This window comes from Rousettus aegyptiacus, unplaced genomic scaffold (genome assembly GCF_014176215.1).
Source record: "Rousettus aegyptiacus isolate mRouAeg1 unplaced genomic scaffold, mRouAeg1.p scaffold_m13_p_13, whole genome shotgun sequence".
In the NCBI taxonomy this organism is placed as follows: Eukaryota; Metazoa; Chordata; class Mammalia; order Chiroptera; family Pteropodidae; genus Rousettus; species Rousettus aegyptiacus.
Genome location: NW_023416288.1, coordinates 79,164,384 through 79,186,642, shown reverse-complemented (window position 1 = coordinate 79,186,642; position 22,259 = coordinate 79,164,384). Strand labels below are relative to the sequence as shown.

The following is a 22,259-nucleotide window of genomic DNA, read 5'->3' as shown; positions in this document are numbered from 1 at the left end:
TCAATTATTATTACACAGTTACTAATTTTACTATGTAAGTCACCTTGCTTTATTTTATATGTTTACTTTTGTAAGTCTTTCCAATGATCTTTTAGATTTCGTTTTATGTACATTTGACTTAATTGCTTCATCTTTATGCAATGGGATTTCCTTGAAAATTTTTCCATAGTTTTGTCAATAGGAAGAACTTTTTTTTTCTTCTCTTTAATTTCCTCCCACACTTCCACCCCTAGCCTATGGATGGATGTTGCCGTCTCTTGGTGCACTGGGGGCCTGGCGCATCTGGGGTATGGTTGGTGGCTCCACCTGGGGCGCGAACCCAGGACCTTCTGAGTGTAAAGCAGATGTGCTAACCTCTATGCACTACACTATGGAACCACTCCCAGGAAAACCTTTTAAAAAGCTGTCTTCCTACATTAGTAACAATTTAAATGAGTCAAGTAGTTGGGGAAGAAAATTTTATTTTCTGTTATACTTGTATAATTCAACATTTTCCAAAATGTATTCTGCAGAATACTAGTACTGTGAGATGTTGACAGGTACCCAGGGAAAAGCTAAAACAGTCATTTCTTGCTGCAGGACTTGTCCATGCCTTAAATATGTTAGTATGTCTTGTGGGCCTTCGATAGGGAAATGTGTGAGCAGGGCCTCACATTCTGTTTCTGACTAGTGTGTAGCAAAATTGTGTTAACCTCTGTTATCTTCATATTTTGCTTTTTTTTTTTCTTGAAAATTGTTTAATGCTACCAAATATATCTCGGTCTTTTTCATTACATTCAGGTCTGATTTATTCTAAGAACATTTAGTTTGCTATGATTTGATTTATCTCTACTTTCTTCATTATACTTTTTTTTTTTTTTTTTTTTTTGAAATATACATGTGTTCATGCTACACAACTTGAATTGACTTGGTTTTTCTGGGTTCTAGTGGGCTCCCTGCTGCCTCATGGTAGATTTTCCTCTGCTAGATCAGTTTCCTTTCTCTTCAACTTGCTTCTTTCTCTACTTGAGTGCTTTTTTAGATACACTTCATGGCTTTTTTAATCCTATTTGAGAACAGCAAGCAGATATTTCTAGGGTTTTTTTTTTCTGATTATTTTTCAGTTCATAATTTGCAAACTTCTTTTACTCTGAGTCTTGAGCAGTCTTTCCCCTTTTCCTCAGCAAGAGAAAAGTGTTCATGAACCTCCTGCAATGATGGATGTTTTTGGCAACTGCCCGTACATAAGGCATGCTTTTAATCCCCTATGGTGGTGGCAGATTTCCCATCTCAACCCCCACAGTTTTTTAGTTATTTTTTTTCATTCATTTGTTTTTTCGGGTTTATTTTATATTATTTTTAGAGTTTTAAATTAGAATATATTCGTGTAGTTTAAAAAGCCAGAAGTTGTAAAAGGTACATATTGAGATGTCTTCTTCTTTTCTTTGTCCCCCAATTCTCAGCTCCCTCTACAAGTAACAACTGTCCTTAATTTCTGTATTCTTCTGGAATTTCATTATGGCTCTGTAAACAAATACAAATATAAATTCTTATTCTCCTCCAAGCTTTCTTTCTCCAACAATATAAACAAAGGAGTATGCTTGGCTCAACCCAAACCAGTTTCCATGCTTGGCAGGCATTCACCTCTGCAGGGCTGAGGTATAATGGTTTTTCTGCCTGTGTAGGTGAGAGACCGGTGTAGATGTTTTTTAGGAGGTACAGAGTGGCATGGTTCTAGTGCTGCTCAACAGTGAGGCACAGCTCAGGCTGCACACAGTGTATTGCTGACTCCACTTCTTTGGATCTGGTAGAGCGATGTGACTCACAGTGTGGCCTGGGACAGAATAGACAGTGCTCACTCATTTAGAGACTTCCATGGCATTTTGGCATCATCATCAGTTTGTCATTCAAGTGTATGATCAGTGGTTCATCTCATTGACAGAGTGTAGACCAGTTTGGGTGTTGTCAGACTCAGGAGGCAGTACAGTAATGTCGTAGGACCTGGGGCCTCACATCTGTCAGCAGCAAATGGAGGATGGATGATTCTTCACCATAGAGAGTTTGAGAACTACTACTTTAGAGTATGTGGAGATACAAGGTCTTAAAAGTGTGAAGAGAAGTTAATGAGGTCAGGAAGAACCACTCTGGATGATTTGAAAGTAGTTGTGGTTTCTGAGAGGGGCTATTTACTTCATTTTGTGGTCAGCGTAGCCCCAGTACCCCAAGCCAATGGAATGCAGTAAAATTAATCAAAACAATTTTTTGCCTTTCAAACAGTGGTGAGTTCTGTTTCAGAAGATGTATCAAAAGAGCCACATTACTTAATTCAAGATATTGCTGCTTCAGTCAGTAATGTGCCAGGCTACGGTCTGGGTTTTCAGTGCTATAGTTCTGTATACAGTGAGGGAAACAAGCACCTTAGGTCGTTTTCTTGTGTCTCACATGTTAATTCAGATGATTCCATTTTTTTCTTAATAGTTTTGCCATCTGAAGTTAGACTTAATGATATTGAGTTAATTAAGTTAATTAACTTAATGATTAAGTTAATGATACTAACTTCCTATCATGAAATTATGTGTGATGGAAAGTGAAGAAAATGGTACCCTATTCTCACCCAACAAGAAACTCCAGTTGTCTGAATATTCTAATTTACATAAATCAAATTCTGACTTTTAAAGTAACAATACTGAATAGAGAAAACTTTGGATATACTTGAATAAGATTTAAATCCATGTGTTCATCATACTCCACAAAGGCCGAAAAGCCAAATGGCAGGAAATACAGAAAAATAAATGGACATTGAAGAGGGTTGAGATGAAAAAGAATACTTTTAGGCAGAAGAGAAAGAAACTTAGTAATTAAAGTTTTAGTTCATATTCACTTTAAAGCTTTACTTAACAAAAATGTGATTTGACTGTTGATGTTCAAAGTTGATGGATAATTTGGTGAGTTATGTAGAGGTGAAAATATTTATAGCCTGAGCGTTAAGTTAGCTGTCATTATAATTTGTATGGAGCCAGTGTTATGTTAACACCATTCACAGCTTCTGCCAATAAAGTTAAGTGCTCTATTGAAATGCTATAATTCATTATTTTATATTCTTGCAAAAAGTAATACATTATGTACTTCATAGTCTGATGAGAGGTGTTAAAAGTTAGAAATGGAATTTCTTTGGGGAGCATTAAAAGAGGGAAAAAGTGTATCACTAATGGTTGTGGAATAGGCTCATTAATGCTTCATGACCAATTCGTTTGACCTAACTCATGTCTGCCATAGTGAGAAGCTGTTGGTAGCAACAGAACTTGGGCATCTCTTGAATGGTTTTTACTGGCTTTCTGGACACTTCAGATAAAAAGCAGTAGAAGAGCTATTGTTTAAAATATGTATAAAGAAAATACAGTATTCTCTGTCACATGCTTGGAATTTAAGCCTGTGGTGTGAACACCTTAGAAGAGGTGCCATATATTTATTACTTCAGCCAGCTCAGTTTACTTATAAAATAAATGAAGTCAGCTCTTGGCTCCTCTAAGTCCCTAATGACCACTTCCATCACTTACCTCCTCTTTCCAAGTGTTACCTTAGGATGACCTAGTGGAGCCAGCTTAATGACAACATCTGAAAGAAAAAGAATTCCTGATCCTTGCCTTTCGTCAGAAAAAAAGAGTCTGTGCAGTAGGCATATAGGACATACATATCCTTGGCCCTAGAGCATAACCTTCCCTCTGAAGTACAGCAAGAGAAACATCAGGCTAGAGTTAGATTGAGAAAACCTTTTTAGTGCACCTAGGTGATGAACAGCTACAGTGAAATATGAGGAATGTGAGGAATATGAGGAACTGAGATGGTTGGACCACGACAAGGTACACCATTTCCCGAGTACCTGCTGTGTGCAAGTCACGGTGAAGGACTGTGGGGCACCAAGATAAATGAAATGCAGTCCCTCCACTTGGGAAGCAGTCTGGAAGGGGTAAAATTTATGCTCAAGCATAATAAACCCATAGAGAATGCAAAGTAGAAGGTATCATTCAAAGAATTTTAGTGTTCAGGAGAGTTAAGGCACACTTCATGTCTAGCTAAGATACCGGCTCCTCTTTTCTCTCCTTTCCTTCTTTTTAAGTTTCTATTGTGTTGTGTACTTTCTTCTCTTTTGCTTATCTAATCATACGAATGCTTAGAGAGCAGTGGTTCTAATACTCCACGATCTGGAATGATGGTTGGCTTTGTCAAGGATCGTTAATAGCATTCAATTTAATAAAATGTGAACATCGACAGCTCCTTGGTCACAGGCAAACCTAGTGTAAAAATGTCAGTCTGCAGGGTTGGCTGTCCAGCCACCACATAGCAGCTTTTAAGGATGTTATAAAATTCTTTCCATAAATAATGTTAAGGTGCGATGGGGGAGCTGAACTTTTCAAAATGTCATTTTTATCAACCTTCCAACCAGTAAGGCAGGATGCAGTTATTTTCTGGGAGATGGCACCTCAGGCTTAGATTATATTGTGTATGGAAACATCAGAGAGGGGGAAGACAAAACCTAAACCCTTGCTTTTTTTTTTAAGAAATCTTTTCTATAGCCATAAAAGCAAAATGATTAACACTCACAGCACTCACAGCTGAGATTAAGTCAAGTGTCTCTCCAGCAGCTTTCCAATATGAAGAAATAAAAATCTCAGTCTTTCTGCCCATCGTTTCATGGCCCCATGGACTTGCACAGGAAATCAAGGAAGACTTATAAAACATTACATTCATAGAGCTCAGAGTTTCACTTTACCACACTCAACTTACAGATGCATCGACTCAAATCGGAACAAGATGTGATCTTACCGAGAAAAAAAATCCGTATAATAGTATGTTACCTACCCCTGCAAATTCCCTCAGGCATATATAAAACCCAGAAGACTGAAAGTAGAATATTGAAGAAAGCCCTTAAGGCTGAAAAGCAAGCTGCTTTGACTTTCCTTATATCATATTATGTATACATATTACAATTATGTCAGTGATTAAAAGTATTGTCATGCTACATTATAAACTGATTTTATGTTTAGGATTAGATAACTCTTCTCCACACCCTCTTGACTTCCTTTTATGTACTGAAGGCAAATCCTTTCTTCTGGGTCAGGAATGTAATAAGGTAGATTTTCCTCTCTCTGGGATATTGTGTCTGTCTCACTGTGTTTAAATTCATGCAGAAAGCTTTTCAGAGCAAAATACAGTATTTTCTTTGTGTATGAGCCAGTAGTTGACTAACCCATGGAGAATTCTCTATGTTGAGCATTTTTAAAGATATAGATTGAATATGTTTGAACTGGTGATGCTCAGTGAAAACCACAAGGAAAGTGGATTGACCATGAGTGGCTCTCTCATGTGATCTTGAGGGGGAAAGTCATTGTTCTAACCAATGATTTTTAAATGATAAATAAATTCAGGAAAATTACCCAGCCCATTTTAATAATGGTTCAAAGCAGAAATAAAGAGGGATTACAGATTTGTAAATATATTTACATGTAACTTAAAGAAATGTAGCTACCAAAAAAACTTTCTAAAAATAGCAGTTTTTTCTCCATCAGATGTGTGAAATGTTAACACATTCCTTCTGGGAGCTGAACCACAAACCCCGATATCCAAAATAGCAAATTTACTATTTGAAGTAAAGGATAAATTTTCTCTAACTTGCTATCTCCTTCCAGATTACTAGTGCTAGAGGTCAAGCCTGTTTCCAACTAAGGATAACTTATCCAACCCTTGAAATGTTGGTTATTAGTTTTGATAGTAGGATCTTGGAATGTTTGCAAAGTATAAGCGGTGCACTCTGTGGGTGCGTGCGTGTATGCCTCTGTGTGTAGGTGTATGTGTATGTCTGTCTGTCTGCAGGAATGTATGTGTTTTCCTTCCTTCCTTTAGGGGTACAGGTCACCATATCTTGTCTGTGTACTTTCTGGAGCATGTAGTTAAAAGAAACTCTGTGAAATACCCTCTTTTGGTAAGCCTTTTGGCTCTTTATTTCTGACAAATGAGCCAGCTTTTTCTTAATCTTGAATTTACCACTTTTTTCCCTAATTCCATCTATGTATAGATAGAAAGTTTAGCCCTGGATTCTGTTTTTAGCTATGCCACAAACTCATGGTGTCCTATTAGATGTGTTTCGTAACCTCTCTGATCATTAGGAAAACTTTGTGTGGGAGTTAAAGGATGCGATGGAATTAACCAAGAAAGAAGAAATCAGACAAGCAGGTACAAGAGCCGACATGGGCAAAGGTACAGTGCCTACAGCCTGCATGTCAGGTCCCTGGAAACAGATGAGAGAGGACGACAAAGCAAAATTGATGGTTAATGCTAGCCACCACCCTCCTATGGTCCTGTACAATGGATTTATATTCCTTCACGAGAAGTATCTAGGTGAAGACAACCTGGAATCATGATGCCTACCTTGACTCTTAAAATATTGTGTCGATGCTTGTGTTGTAGCTGTTACCCGAGAAATAAAATGTACAAATCTTGCACTTTAGATAACAAGCAAATAGTTCAGTTTTAAATAAATATCTAGGTGACAAAATTCAGTTTCAGTTAGCTTCAGTCTCTGAGTTTTTTGGCAAGTGCATTCACTGTTTTTTCTTTTTCTATAGAATGTTAAAATTTATAAACTTTTAGCCAGTTTCTGTGCTATTACACAGTATTAATATTACATTCATAGTAAATGTGGAGACAATTATGAGAGCCACCTGTATGTTGGCATATGCTTGAAAGGTGAAATGAAACTTTTTTAAATTGCATGATTATTCAATATATATTGGCCACATTTTCCTAGGAAAATATGCTTATAAAAATATGTTTTATAGAATCAAGACCTCAAATTAAAAACATATTTTTAGAAATATATTAACACTTATTGAGAAATGCAATTCTAACTTTGGTAGAGAGGAGAAAGGGAAAGGGGGAAAAAAGCAGAAATGGTTCAAATTCAAGAACAGTCACCCTTCCCTAGGAGTGATTTCACCATCTAAAGGGTAGTGCTTAGCTCAAGGCGTCCTGACTTCTCAATTCTCTTTTGTGCACGCACATCCAGATTTTTTATTATTTTATTTTTAATTTCCAAATTTAAACCTGTTTTTTTGGTAAAGTACATTCCTTATTTATTTCTCCGGTTGAAACTCTATAGGAACAAACTTACTTCCTTGTTTCTATCTGCTCAAACACTTTAGTCATGGTAGGGGGCAAATTTTCCATTACGTTAATGAAATTTCTACAAGCAGATTAAAGAGGAAATATGCCCTTCAGTCTCGTTACTTAAGGGCCTTGCATAAGGAAGAAATCTGTATAAACTATTGACAGAAGTAGTAGCCATGGGGCAAACTTCCAGTGAGATAGAGTGTAGCTTAATCACAAGGGTAAATTGGCCTTTTTTTCTCTCTTTTATCTGAAGCTTTATTGAATTATTTCAGAAGAAACCTATAGTAAAACGTAAGATTATTTGCTTTCTAATGCCAGGGGAACATGAAAGTTAGGGTTACTGCTTAAATGTCAGAGCCATTACCCCAAAGTTAATGTCCACTCAGTATTGTCATGGTGGGTAAAAATAAATTTTAGAATTTCTTTTCTTTAATAATGAATAGGAACCAACTAAGATAACTCTGAATTATGTCATTACTATCTCTCAAAACCTTAGTCTACAATTGAAACGTAAAAGAGCAGCTCAGCTTGCTTGATGCTGAGGTTTATCCAGTTGGGACTAGAGGGATCACAGGAAATTGCTTGTTTCCTATGGCTTCTCGTTCTCAAAGCACAAACCTAAGGCAGGTAGCAGAGAGGGAGTATATTGAAGCCTAGGACCACATTGGTTCTAAATGTGGTATTTCCAATAACATAGTCTTCCAACAAATATTTATTGAGCATCCACTGTACTGGGCATTGTTTCAGGCACTTAGGATGTAGCATTGAAACAAATTGTTAAAAATTCCTGTGTGGAATTCACATTCTTGAGGAGGAGCAAACGGAATCATGAATAGTACACAAATCATAACATGTCAGAGGTGATAGGGGATGCAGGGGAAATAGGGCCGCAGGGTAAAGGGGTAGGGTGGGGTTCAGGGGCAAGGAGATTGTACTGTATGTGCGATGACCAGTCTTGTTAAGGAGACCGCATTTGAAGAAGGACTTGGAAGGAGGTAAAATAATCTTGACTTGGTGGCCCCATCTTAGATGTAACCCAGGCTTCCCCAGCTACATGTCCGATAGTCAGTCTCTGGAATGGCATTTTCCTTTAAGGCACTGTCTCTGCTCTTTGTCTCATGTTCTTTGGGATTCAGGTGCGCCCCACCCTCACCCCAGATCTCTGTTGTTCTTGAGTCCCCTTGCATTCCACTCCATCTTTTTGGGCACCCAGTCTCTGGTGACTATTCCATTTCTTCCACTCTGACACCCAGACCAAGAGATGCAGGTAGCAGCCTTCTCCAGCTCCTCAGTAAAAGGCTGTTACATAGAACCAAATTTTATAGAGAACTCGAGGGAAACAAAGAGGGTTCAAACAGAAAGCACCTTAAAAATTGATTACTACTGATTTTTGTCGACTGTTCATTAGCCCCTTCCAGCATGGGGATTTGTAAAATGCCAATTTCCCTTCTTAAGCTCACATTCTCTACCGTGTTACTAGATACATCCCCTCTTTTCTGTTTTGTTCCCCAAAAACTTACTGGAACTGGGATGCTGTCACCGACAGAGAACTTATTAGCTTTTACTGACTTGATCCTTTCTGTTGACATCGTGCCCAGGTGTCCTCCAAATACACTCAACACAATTGATGTGCCCCAGTCCTCACCATCTTTTTCTCTCTCCTTTGTCCCCTCCTTTACTTTCTTTTTCATTTCCCTGTCTCTTGAACGTTGGTCTCCCGCCATTCCCACTTGTTGTCCTTCATCCTGTGTACATTCTTCATAGGTCACAAGTTTTCAAAGGGGGCTTTATGAAATCCTTAAAATTCTCTGTTGAGATCACCAAAGGTAATGTAGAGTAGGGTTGGGGCTGCCCTCCTTTTTCAGCTGTGGCCTTTCTCAGATTCTTAAATCTTCATGTTCAGACTTGTTGTCTCCAGTAGATCTCTGTATGGAGATGTCCTGGAGACATTCCAATATATCATGTCCCAAACAGAAGCATAATCTCTCTCAAATCTCTTTGACCTCCAGGGCCATTATTGCTTCGGAATCTTTCAGGCTAGAAGCTTCAGTATCACATGTTACTCCTCTCTTTAATTTACTGACAACAAATTATTCCAAAATGTCTCTCAAATCTAGTCCCTCTCTCCATCCTCATGGCTACTGCCTTAGTTTAAGACCATAGCACTCTCCTGGATGATTATAGCAGCTCCATAAATGGGCTTTCTGCCCAGTTTGTAAATCCAGTCAACGTCCTGCTTAAACCTTTCCTTATTTGCCCAGGGTCTGAGGCCTTAGAGCATTCAACATCCCTCTTGGTTTTGCCCCAACCTACCTCTGAAGCACTCATCCTGCTGCAAAGCTCCCACACCTCTCCTACAGCAAGTGGACACATACATAAGCCCTCACCATGCACTTGGTGTTATTTTCCAACACATGCCCTTCTTGACTCTGGACCTCTGTAGCTCTGGTCTTTCCCTCGGGGTTATACTTCTCTTTGTGTCTGGTTCCCTCCCTTGCTTCTGGATTCAGCTCATTTATCTGCTCATGTTGACTTCACTCTTTTGCTGCTACCCATCCCATTTAATTTTAACCACTGTTTCCCATTTACCCCATTTAAAATATCTTCTCAGGGCACTGTGCTTATGTCTTAATTCATGTTTGTTTTGCTTACAGTAAAAGAATGAATCCTATATCCTAATGTCTGGGTCACTATTCTTTCTATAAATTTTATGTCTTCCATTAACATAAAGAAAACTATAATCTAGATAGGGAACAGTTAGTGTATGTCTACATCATATAGGAAGGTTTATTTCTATATACTTATATGTACAAGCAATAAGAGATTATAGTGTTTAGAACGGGGTAGCATGTGAATAAGTTATGAGTTGGTCAAAAAATGGTAGAGTTCATCGTTCTATCTGTTGGACAGCTTGCTAAAGCAGAGATGTGCAAGGGCTTCTTTTCCATCTTATTTTGGGAAGACAAACCTGGAAAAGCCTTGCTGGTTTTATATGATGTGGGATAGGAAGGAAGGAAGAGACTCCTGCATTCTTCTGAGTAGCTTACTTTTTAATTGCAAAGGTATCCATGATGTAAAAGCTAATTTTTAAACAGTATTCCTTTCTGCATTCCAACAGCCAAATCTTAAATAAGATCCCGTGTATAAGTCTTATTCAGTCTTGGCTCTTCAGTGTTTTTAGCAATAGTAATTGTCATATCATAAACGAGCACCGGGTTAATGGTGAATGAATGAGTCAGCTCAGTGGGATTGCACAGATTTCCAAATGGATAATTTTGCCTGCTTGTCTGCCTCCTTTTCTTCCAATAGTTCTTGAGATTTGCCTGTTCTTTTTAGAAACACATCCCGCCTGCTCTGTACACATGTGTGCACACACTCACCTAAACTCTTTTTGACTGCTGAAGAAGATTTCCAGTGCTCTTCACACAGGACCCACCCTTCACACTGTGATTGGAGCAAGACCTTCAGGGAGAGCCGTGGCCACAGTTGAGACTGGGCTGGAATCACAGTAACTTTTCTATCCCGTGTCTTGAAGGATTTCACTAAAAGGAAAAAGAAAAAAAAAAGTTGACTTTTCTCCTAAATTGTCATTTGAAATCCAAATACATTTTATTGTATTTGGATATTATTTTAACAAATATTTTAGTCATCCAAATCATGATATCAAAACTTATAAAATAATATACAAGTTGAAGGGCCGATCTGTTTTAATGATCAGAATTAGAATTCAGTAACGTGGAGGATGCGTGGTCACTTTTATACAGGCAATGAATTAAAAGTACAGTTATTATAATTATATTATTGTACCTACCCAACCTGCCTTTTAAGTTTTATGACAAAATAATTATTTAGATAGTAGATTAAAGAGTATGATTATTATTATACAGAGAAACTATTCATTAACTCTCCTTTTCACTTTATGGCTGAAATCCAAACCCATAAGGTGGCAGGGTTTTCATGCTCTGGGACACAATTTGGCTTCTGAAATCTTTGAGTCAGCAATGTATGCCATTGCTTTGGATGGTGATGCTTTCCAGATATACTGGATTTGTAGAAATGATCCATATATGAGTGACTGATTCATGTGGTCCTTGGTAGAGGGTGTATTTTATGGCCACCTCTCCTAGACCCTCTGGCCTTGCCCTTCTTCTCAGTTTAGGAGTCACTATAGGAACAGAAAAGTAGGCTTTAACTGCTTCCGCTTTGGAGCTAGAGCTTACTCTGCTTGGTGGATTTGTTCATTGCAGAGGTAAAATAGGAGATGTCTTTTGAGAACTGGTTTCCTAAATTATTTCATTCCATGATTACACAATTAAAATTATCTTGCCTGTCTGAATTTAATATTTCTCTTATTTGCGGAATGGATAGTAATAAATTCTTACTTGCTTAAACTCTTTGTAGGTTTTGTTTGTTTGTTTGTTGCTGTTTTTGTTTTTGGTAACTAGGCCCCCAATCAGTTTGCTTAGGAAGAGTTAGTGTTTTTATTGTCATTTTAGCAAAATAAAAAGTTGGTATTTAAAAGCATAAGATAAAAAATTAAATATATCTAGTTACCTGTAGGAACGATGCAAAGTCTTAGAATGCTTAGAGGATGTGACTAAGCCACTGTATATTTAAATCTCTATAGGATTTAAATACTGGCCTTTTCAGAAAAGAAACTCTGAGAAGTTCTTTAACAAAAGTCACCTTATTAAACTGTAAGAGAACCTTCCTAAAAGAGTTACATTTGTGTTTTAGTAATGTTAGATTTCAGTGAATAAAACTGTAAGAGAAAGAGCAATTTTACAGTTTTTCCAATGAATTATAGTCCCTTAACCCACTTTTAAGAATGAGGATGTCTTCTTTTTACCTAAGTAATGTAAATAACATTAATTGATACTATTAGTATTTATGCACCCATCCCACAATTTATGTGGATTGTTCTTCATGCGTCTTTTTTTTTTTTTAACATGGAAGAAATCACATTTAAAATGTCCACCAGTATGAAAAAAAATACTAAAGAAATAGGCCGATATAAGTCATAAAAATATTTATTTCACTAAATAATGCTAATGAAAATTCAGGAAAACCAAAAAATATTTTATTCACTCTCAGTGACTATACTGTAAAGCAATCACCCTTCTTTTTTTAATTGACACAAAATCACTGTCTTCATCACTCAAAATATTTGAAAGTACTACTTCGGTTATTTATGTTTATGTTTTTGGACAATCTTTTTCCAATCCCATCTTTTGCTAAGTTTTCATAAATTCTTTGATATTCACAGCAACATATTTTAAAAATTTTTTCTAGATTTTAAGGCTCATGGATGTTTGGATCAAAATCTAGAACTGAAGTTTGCAATTTTGCAGTCAATTGAAGAGCTTTGTAAATGTTTTCTGAGGTGAATGAAACAGGTTCAAGGTCACTGCCGTATTCATCAATAGGGGTGGGCTTCAAATATTAAGTGAATTAATTCATTATCAATTAATTTGCAGTCAACCAGTAATTTGTTGATAGCATCTACATTCAAATTGTCAGAGCCTTCTTAAAATTTATTTAATAAATTAAAAATGCCAGTTACTCCGTCTTCAGTTGTTGGAACCATATTCCCTGGTACGACCACTTATGTCCATAGTACATTCAAGCAAGCATTTGAAGTTGATGGCTTTATATCACTCAAAGCTAAAGCAATATTCTTGATACCACTTCAAATTGTGTATTTATTCTGGGCTTCTGTAACTGTAAGTGATTCATTATCTTTAAGTTTATTAACAATACCATTAAAACTCCTTTTAGTATAATTAATCAAAAGGTGGAAATAATGCCTTGATGTAAAGGTTGGATCAAGGAAGTTGTATTTGGTGGCAAACATATAACTTTTATATTTTAATATTCTAAGTTATGTGGATGACAAGGTATATTATCTAAAAGTAAAAGCATTTTAAAAGAAAAACATTTTTCCTTCTATAACTTTCAGCCTCTACGGCAAAACATTTGTAAAACCAATCCCAAAAAACATAAGTAGTCACCATACTTTTTTATTTGCCATCCCACAAATGGGAAGATCATTAATAATTGTGTTAGTCTTAGTTCTTTTACATTGCTGAGTTAAACTATTGTTTTTTAGAAAGAATAATTGCCAGTAATGGAAATCAAAAAGAAAGAACTGCATAAAATGAGACCACATAAATGGAAACCATGTATAAAAAGTCAACGTAAACGTGTGGGGTAGGTATTTACCACATATAAAAAAGCTCACATAAAAAAATACTGCATAACTGAAAGACAGATGTATTTTGCTTTTAATTAATTTCAAAAGCTAAAATTGCATTAAGTTTTAAGTCACCTTAATATTAAGCCAGTATAGTATTATTCTGTATACATAAATTTGAACCAGCAACACATGTACTTCTTTTGGGAAGGGGGTAGCAGCTAAATTATATTACAAATTACTTAATTATTTACATCTAGGTATTCTGTAATTCAGGGTAACAACCAAACCAAAAATATAGAGATTCTGAATTAACTGTGCTTGAATTTTTCCATGAGTTTTTAGTAATTTTAGAATATATTGTACATTAGAAAATAACTAGTTTTTCCAAATCATGTGGTATTTTGCATTAACTTACTCGAACTAATGTTAGTGTACAATGTTTTAGTTTTTGTTTCTGGCTCTGCACAAAGTTCAGTTTTCTCCATCTTTCCATTCATCTCTGCAACCAGAAAGATGAGGAAGGGATATACAGAGAAGTTATCATTTATGTGAAGTTCCCAGGTTGCTAACTCTGAGTCCAGTATGAAATCCACCAGGAAATACTGAGTCGTAAAAGCATGTTCCATTTTAACTTGATCTGTCTGTGGAGAGTGTGTGTGTGTGTGTGTGTGTGTGTGTGTGTGTGTGTTAATAGAAGTTATGATAAAGATCCAGCCTTTTGCTTCCATGGGAGATCATTTGCTAAGCCCCACTCCTACTGTTGAAGGACAGATGCAGTCCTCTGGGAACATCAAATTTAACCTGGCTATTTCCTCCTTCACTTTTCCTAATCGCCTCCGCAGTCTCTTCTATTACCAGAGTCCATCACCAAGTACACTTTTTTGGTTTCCCATTTTTTGGAGGGGCGGAGGAGAGTAGCATCTTTTTTGAGATATAGTTCAGATGGTACGTGATCCACCCATTTAAAATATACAACAATTCAATGTGTTAGATTTATTCATCAAGTTGTGCAGTCACTACCCCAATCCATTTTATAACATTTTCATTACCCCAAAAAGAAACCCCATCTCTCAATCTCTCCTCAGCCATTGGCATAACCAACCTGTTTTCTCTCTGTATAAATTTGCCTATTCTCGGCATTCATAAAAGTTGAACCATACAATATTAGTCCTTCAGTGGTTGGCTTCTTTCACTTAGTGTGATGTTGTCTAGATTCATACATGTATTAGTGTGTGTCGGTATGTTGATCCTTTCTGTACCTTTTGTTTTTAAATGTGAATGATGATGGAGTTCCATTGCAGTGAAAGTAAATTCAGCTGCCTTGATGGGTTGGGGGTGAGGGGAGGTATTCTAAGTTAATTAATTTACATTCTTTAGGTGTGAAGCCCTTTGTCTATATAAAATATCTATCTTCTTAAAGAACTTTGCCTTTCTTACACATAAAACAACTTTGTTACAGATTTGTATCTAGAAACAAGATTTAAATAACTGTTAGACTCCACTTATTTTTTCTTAACCAAGAAGCGTGTTTTTTATTTCACTCCAATTCTTAATATTCACAATTTAGAAATAAAACATTTTATTTTTATGAAGAGAATGCAGTTTTGTACCCAAAATCTTGAGTCCTTTTGATGGTTTGTTTTTTTTGGAGGGAGGGGTATAATTTTATAGTTCCATTAGAAAACTGAAAGTTAGATACTTGGATATTTTTATTAGGTAATGTGAATTAAAACTGTCATTTTGTGAGATTTGTGTGAAGATTCTTCCCATAACAGACTGTTAAAGCTTTAAAACACTCTGTTAGAAAGTTTGATGGGTGCCACTAAGACCATTTAAATTATTTCATGTATCTTAAACTAAAATGCACATTGAGATAAAGGGCCTGTTTCAACCCTAATAGTTTGTGATTCCTGCTTTTTTCTGCTTCTGCGCAGTGAAGCATTTAGGAATCCATCACAACCTGTCCTTAATGGAATACATGTCACAGCGGTTGTAAAACTTTTAAAACAAGATATGTGTGTCAAATAATACATAAAACAAGAAGGTATATGCCTCATTTCAGATGGAAATTTTGAGAGTTTTCTTTTAGGCTAAGCATTTCAATCTCTCGAATCAGTTTTAATATAGATTAAATTTTAATTGATTCTGAATTTTTTTCCTTTTTCCTTTTCAGAAATGTCTTTGGACTACTAAGTAGAGATAGTAATAGATTTAGAGAGTCAGGAAACAGATTGAAAACTGAGCTTTCTTAAAATTTTTACTTGTTCATATCCCATCCTATACTAAAATAGAAGTCTTTCTTAATGGCTCCTCTGCAAATCCTTAAAAGTTTCAAATTATTAAATGCTGTTAAACATATTAACTCAACTTCACTTATGAGCTAACCCTGGTAGCAACGTGAAAAGATTTAGAAAGTATCAAATGTTTCCATTTTGATATGCTGAGAAGGACATTTATCAGTTTTATTTTCTTTTTAAAATAAAAAGATGGCATGTTTGTGAGTCAAGATGCAGAGAAATGTCAACAAAGAGATGAATCAGAAATAAAAAACTGAGGGTCCAAGAAGCAAATCTATATCAAATCTTCAACAAACCTGGGCACCTACAAGCCTATATAGTACAGTTCCATCGTCTTGGATATTTACATATGAAATACATTACTATCCAGGTCTTTATTTTCTTTAATATTTAAGTGATAATGCTGTCTGTGTTCCTGTATGTAGGCATGTATATATGAGTGTTTGTAGAGAGATCATGTTTACTTGAGCACCATATCGTCTCTACTCTTACTCGGTGCTGTGAAAAACTTGGCAACATACTTTAGAGAAACCTCTTAAATTGGTGAGAAAGTTGTGTGTTATTTGAGAAACTGTAGATACTGACAGACTGTTGTGTGTTAGGTATTTGCACAGGGAGCCATATGGAAATTGAAGTTGTATATTTCCTGCCCTCACTGTTTCTGGGTATGCTCAGCAGTAATGTTTTCATCACAACTGTGGAAGGAATTTGCCTTCTTGACATTGCAGAGCTAGCTAATTTAGAGAGTGAAACACTTGAAACAGAAAAGCATTGGTCTGTTGATTAGTGTGTCTAATGGGGACTTGCAAATCTTCCACACACACCGTTAAGTTGTGCTGTTGCTTCCCCTCAAAGGATGTCACTTGGAATGGGGTTGGGGGAGGTGGAGGTGTGCTTACCTAGAAAACTGTACTTTCTGAGTGGGAATTGGTTGGGAATCTGGCTGAAGAAGAGGGAAATGGAAGAAAGCAGAAGTGTGCTTCTACAGTTCATGACCTGAAGGAACAGCAGCTGTATATGGAGAGCTAGTAACATTCCAGATTGAAGGGCCACTCAAATGTGTTTCATCTGCAGGGTTAGGAATCAGACTGAAGAAAAACTGCCAACTAAGCTTAGAGTGACATAAGGAGGCAAGAAGAAAGCACCCTGATTAGCTCAGTGAAGTTCATTGTGGGCTTCTGTTTTGCTGCTCATGAAAAAAAAGCCTTGCTGTCCCGTTTTCCTTCAGGTGTTTCTTCCTGCAGCACCTTAGCCTCTGTGGTTGCCACTGAGTGCTGGGCTTCCCAGAGAGAACCCTTTAAAAGAAAGAAACACCTTCTACTTATTTGATTGCCAAGCAAGCAGAGTGATTTCTCCTACCTTTTTCTGTGCTCCCACAGCTCCATGGGGAGTGGAAGGGTTGGGAATACTGGGTCTTGGCCTATCTTGCTACAAACATGATCACAATGGTCAAATATCAATTTTGTTGGTTTGCTGTGGGCTCTTGAGATATTTTATTAGCCATCAGTTTCCTAAGGCTTACAGTACCTGTTGGAAAACTGAAGAAATAGATCCATCAGGAAGTTCAGTGGTATGACTCAGCCTTTCCCAGAGAATTGCTTGGTGCTGGCATCCCTGTCCTGTTTATTGAGACAGGCCCTACTGAGAGAGTTGGCATACAACCCTGTAATTTACACCATCTATCTCTTTCTGGCACTTGGGCCTCTGGCAAATTGCATGTCTTTGTGTTGGATTAGTTTGGAATTTAATCATGCATTATTTTCTTTCCAATTAAATTATTTATAGATTTGATTAACGTTTTCATTGCTAGGAAGTCAAATTTTCAGTGAAACCACAAATAAACACATGCCCCTTGAGTTTTGGTCCAGCTTCACATGGGATCAGTCTGTCTGTTGAATATGGAGAACTTACTGCGTATTAGTCTTCTTAGCTACCTAGGATTTTATTGAGCAAAAAATGTGTGCTTTTCCACCCAGTCCTAGGAACATGATGCAGAGGGGAAAGTCTGTCTAACACCTTCCCCTTGTTTTAGCCCAGAGTCCTGACTTTTATTTCTTACTCTACTGCCTTTTCTTTTCTCTGACACTGAAATGTACCTCCTCTGATTTTACTTCCTCAGGCTTAAGAGCCAGCTTGGCTAAGAAAGGCATGGGCTCGCTAGCTTACACAGGAAACTTTGAAGTCATCTAGTCCAGTGTGAGCAAACTAATGGCCTGCAGGCCCACTGCTTGTTTTTGCACGGCCCATGAACTAAGAATGGTTTTTATGGTTTTAAATAATTGGAAAAAAGTTTTCTAAAATTATTTCATGACATGTGAAACGTTTGGTGTCCATAGATGAAGAGCTGCACCCTCATTTGTGTGCTGCCCATGGCAGCAGCAGGTAAGAACCTGCAACCGACCTTTTGGCCCAAAAAGCCTGAAATACTTACTATCTGACATTTTACAGAAAAAGTTTGTTAACACCTGATCTTACTTCAAAACCCTAATTTTACAGATGAGAAAATAAAGGCCCAAATAGGTTAATTGAACTGTCTGAAGGTACACAGCTTATCAGAAATTGGTCTGGACTCATCTGCTTCCCACTGTGCTCTTCCCTTCAAAATATAAGGTCTGCCCTGAGATGAGCCATCGCGAACACTCACTGCAGAGGCCAAAACAGTTTGCAAAGAAAAAAAAAGTAAATATGCAGGACACATGGATATATAAAGTCTGTGATTTCCTAGAATTTTAATTTTCACTTGAAATTTAGCTCCAGGAAATGTTTTAAACTTAAAATGCATTTAAACAACCTAAATAGGAAGATGTCTCTGTATTTCTTTCTTTTTGGGGAGGTGGGGGTAGTAAAAAAATTGACTGCTTTAAATAGCATTTTCTTCTATTTTTAACATCTTATATATCTTACATTAGTATGGTACATTTGTTAAAATCAATGAACCAATATCGATTGATACAATATTTTTAAAGTCCCATCTTTATTCTAATTTCCTCAGTTTATATCTAATGTCCTTTTTAATTTAATTTTTTTTTTCAGTTACAGTTGACTTTCAACATTATATTAGTTTCAGGTATACAGTGTAGTGGTTAGACATTTATCTCTATATTTCTTTATAGTAATTGGTTATGTCTTGTGGTCAGCATTTGGACCATAAAGACAAGCAAAATGGATCTGATCTCTGCTGGCCGAGGTCATAGAATCTCCTTCCAAGAAAAAGAACTTGCGTTCTCCATCCAATTTGGCACGCAAACAATTTCATGAATTACAAAAGCATGTTAAATGGAACTCAGGGTTAATCTAAGGGGGAAGAAAGGGAGAATTTCCAAGATGCTTACCTTTCTGAAAGTGAGCTTGCCTCCACTCTCCAGCCCATGTCCTCACCTTTCCTCGCACGTCCTCACCGTGTGGCAACAACACCAGGGCTGTGCTCTCTAATTCATATGGGATTCCCACCACTGGAATTTTCAGACATTATCTGAGCTTAGTAGTGGATCCCTAGCACCCTTGTAGGCAGGTTCTGTGGCCTCTCCATCACATGGTTACTGAAGTCCACCCAGTTTAACCCTCCAACCTCATGTTCACTGAAAAGCCTTCCCTCCTTTTCTGGACCAGGCATGTGCTCCAGGAGCTGAGGGTGTTTGCCTCTTGCTCTGCACCTCACCTGAAGAAGGAGACCTCTTACCTCTTCTCCTAAAGTCTAGCTCCTCCACTGTGTTGGGGAGAACAGACAAGAGTCTCTTCCTTCACTGGCCATTGTTGGTGCCTCCCCTGCTGGTCATCCCAGTTCCTGAGTAATGCTAGTTAACCTTGATGCTCTCCTCCTTGAGGGCTGGTGTGCAGGCGGATTTCTGGTAGAGTGTATGTGAGTTCTTTCCAGGGATATATCCCATAGTTGCTGCTACAAACCTGACTTGGCACACCGCATTTCATGTGGGACAAACTTGGCTACCTCAGTGGTACCCACCCGGCCTGTGGAAGCCCATGCTTCATGCTGTACCAAGCATGGCTGGTGCCAGAGCCTCCTGTGTCTGCCTGGCTCATTTTTCTCCTGCCATGAGTGTTCCTCACCCTGATCCTCAATGGTACCAAGTTCTCTCCTTTAGGTGCTTCTGTCTCATCTTTCTGCAACGGTATTCTTTCTTCCCCACCCCCATCCTTGCCTGGACCCCTAGTGGACCTCTACTCACCCTTCCAGTCTGACTTTAAATGTTACTTTATTGACTGTGATGCTCCACATGGAGTTGGGATCCCCTGTTAATTGTTTTATAAAACCTTATTTCCCTTCGGAACACTGATCATAACTATAATTGTATAGTAACTTAAGTCATTATCTTTTCCTTAGTAGACGGTAACTCCCTTAGGGAAGGAATCATTTCTCTCTGATGCTTCAGTGCCAGGCCTGGTGTGGAGTGGCACTCAGTATGAATATGTAAATATGGGAGAGGCAAATGCAGCATTGCAGTCACAGTGTATTTGTAGTCCACTCCGTAAAATAGGGTTCACATTTGGATATCTTTCAAATTCTTTTGAATTCTTGTTAGTATATTAAAGTAATTTAATACTTTATATTAAACTCTTATTGTATGGGTACTAGGTGAAGTGAAGTTGAAAAAAGATAAGCAAAAGCATCAAGTATAATTACTTTTGTCCAGTGAAACTTTAGTTTGCTGTGTGAATCAAATCAGTTCCACAAATAAATATTTATTGAGGCCCTGCCAAGTATCAGGGATACTTGGTGAGAACATGAAACTAAAAGACATGGGTCTTGGCCTCAAGGAGTAGGCTCAGCCCAAATTATAATTTAGTTTTCTCATTTTAACTTTGCCTGCCTGCCTCCACCTTTCCTCCTTTTCTCTCTTCCATCCTTCCTTTTCCTTTCATGTATATTAATCCAAGCAGCTGTATTTCCAATAAATTGGAAAAAAACTGAACCAAGAACAATTATTATGGAATGGTTTTGTGTGATCATTAATTTTTCTCCCTGGAAAGGAGAATTCATAGAACCCCTCTATATTATGCAGGCTTAAAGGCAGAACCAGCATACATTGTGATGATGTGAAGGGGCGATGTGTGAATGGACTGACTGCAAAAGTATACTTGAAGCATAAGTTTAAAGATTGCATGTTGTCCCCTGTCCAGCACATCTGTTCTCTTCATATACTTATATGTACCAGCATAACTTTTAACTAACATTAAAACTTAGAACAATTGGCTTTTTGTAGGAAGCTTACATCTGGTTGCCACAGGATTGTTACTCCATCATGAACCTGAGTGATTTTGTGTGGTTTCCTTGTCTTCGGAGCTTTTGAAAGGATCCCAGTTGTCTTTCTGTGTATTGTGCTGTATCGCCCACTCTCTTCTGTTCCTCCAGCTTTCTGGGAGCTGCTCAAGGAGAGGAAAGTGAATAGTAATCACTTTTTTCTGCCCTCATCAGTTTTCAACTCTGGAGACAGCCAGACAGACTTCATTGTTTCCTGGCAGCAGTTGGCCCCCTAGTGGAGTAACTGGGAAAGGCAGGTTGTGTCAGTGGCATCTTACCCTCTGGCCCCCAGAAACCACTCACTGAGGAGCCAAGGCAGGAAAAAGTAATTAAACGCTCTGTCACTACTATGCAGTACATGGAACTCAAGGAGAGCTTTTTCCTATTGCACAAAATGTTTACTGGTGTATTTCTATGTATTTTTGAGAAAGTGTTTGAAAAAAACCCTTAACATTAAGGCAAATAAAATGTGGGGTGGCAACCTAGGACACAAATTTCCTCATTAATCCATAAGTAGACATTTAAATCATATTGAAATTAATTTAAATTTGATCCAAAGTAAGAACCTTTTCTTTCTTTGGTGCTACTATAGATTTCTTGTGTCTCCCAGTTGTAGGACACTTGATATATGACTCCAAGGAATTCTATAAAATAAGATTCTAGAACTTTGAATTGTTGAGGAATTCAGGGAAGTTCATCTTCATTTTGAAAACCAAATCAATAGAATTATAGAGCTGGAAAAAACCTTAGAAACTAGGTAATCCATTTCTTTATTTTTATACATGCAGATAGCCAAAATCCTGAGAGACTAATTTATTAACTATTACCTGGTCCTCATCTCCAATATCTACGTTCATTTCTCTGTGATTCTTATTCAAGAGGAAATCCCACTAATTGGAAATAAAGTGAAGTTTTAAAAAGTGCTTTGATATATCTTGCTCCTTATTACAGAATTTTGTGTGTGGTGTGCACGCATGTGTTCTGAAGTCTGAGCTATCGCTCTAACCCAAGGCCTAGACAACATGAGAGCTGGAGAGCACCTTTGTGAGTGGTTAGCCTTGACTCCCACTTGACAGATGAGAATAGCAGAGGCCCAGGGAGGGTTCGTGTGGCTTACCTCATTTCACAGTTTTGCTCTTCAGATGCCCTGTGCAATACTTTTTCTGGGACATCAGTCTTCCTCCAAATAGTGTCACTCCTGTTAGCTAGGAATTATTTGTACAATTAATAAGAACAAATTTACTTAAGAAATATACTAATTAGAATAAAATAATCTGTAAAATAGTAAAGTTATCATGTTATCTTTAGGACCTATTTTGGGGCATATTTTACATTTCTTTCTGTTGCCTTCAGAAATTAATAA

At 37.4% G+C, this 22,259-nt stretch overlaps 1 protein-coding gene across 11 annotated transcripts in view; it reads left to right on the top strand.

Moving 5' to 3' along the window:
* The window catches only part of GLI3 (GLI family zinc finger 3), a 264,929-nt gene that overhangs the window by 225,753 nt on the left and 16,917 nt on the right, over nt 1–22,259 (top strand). The gene's annotated exons all lie outside the window — the stretch shown is intronic.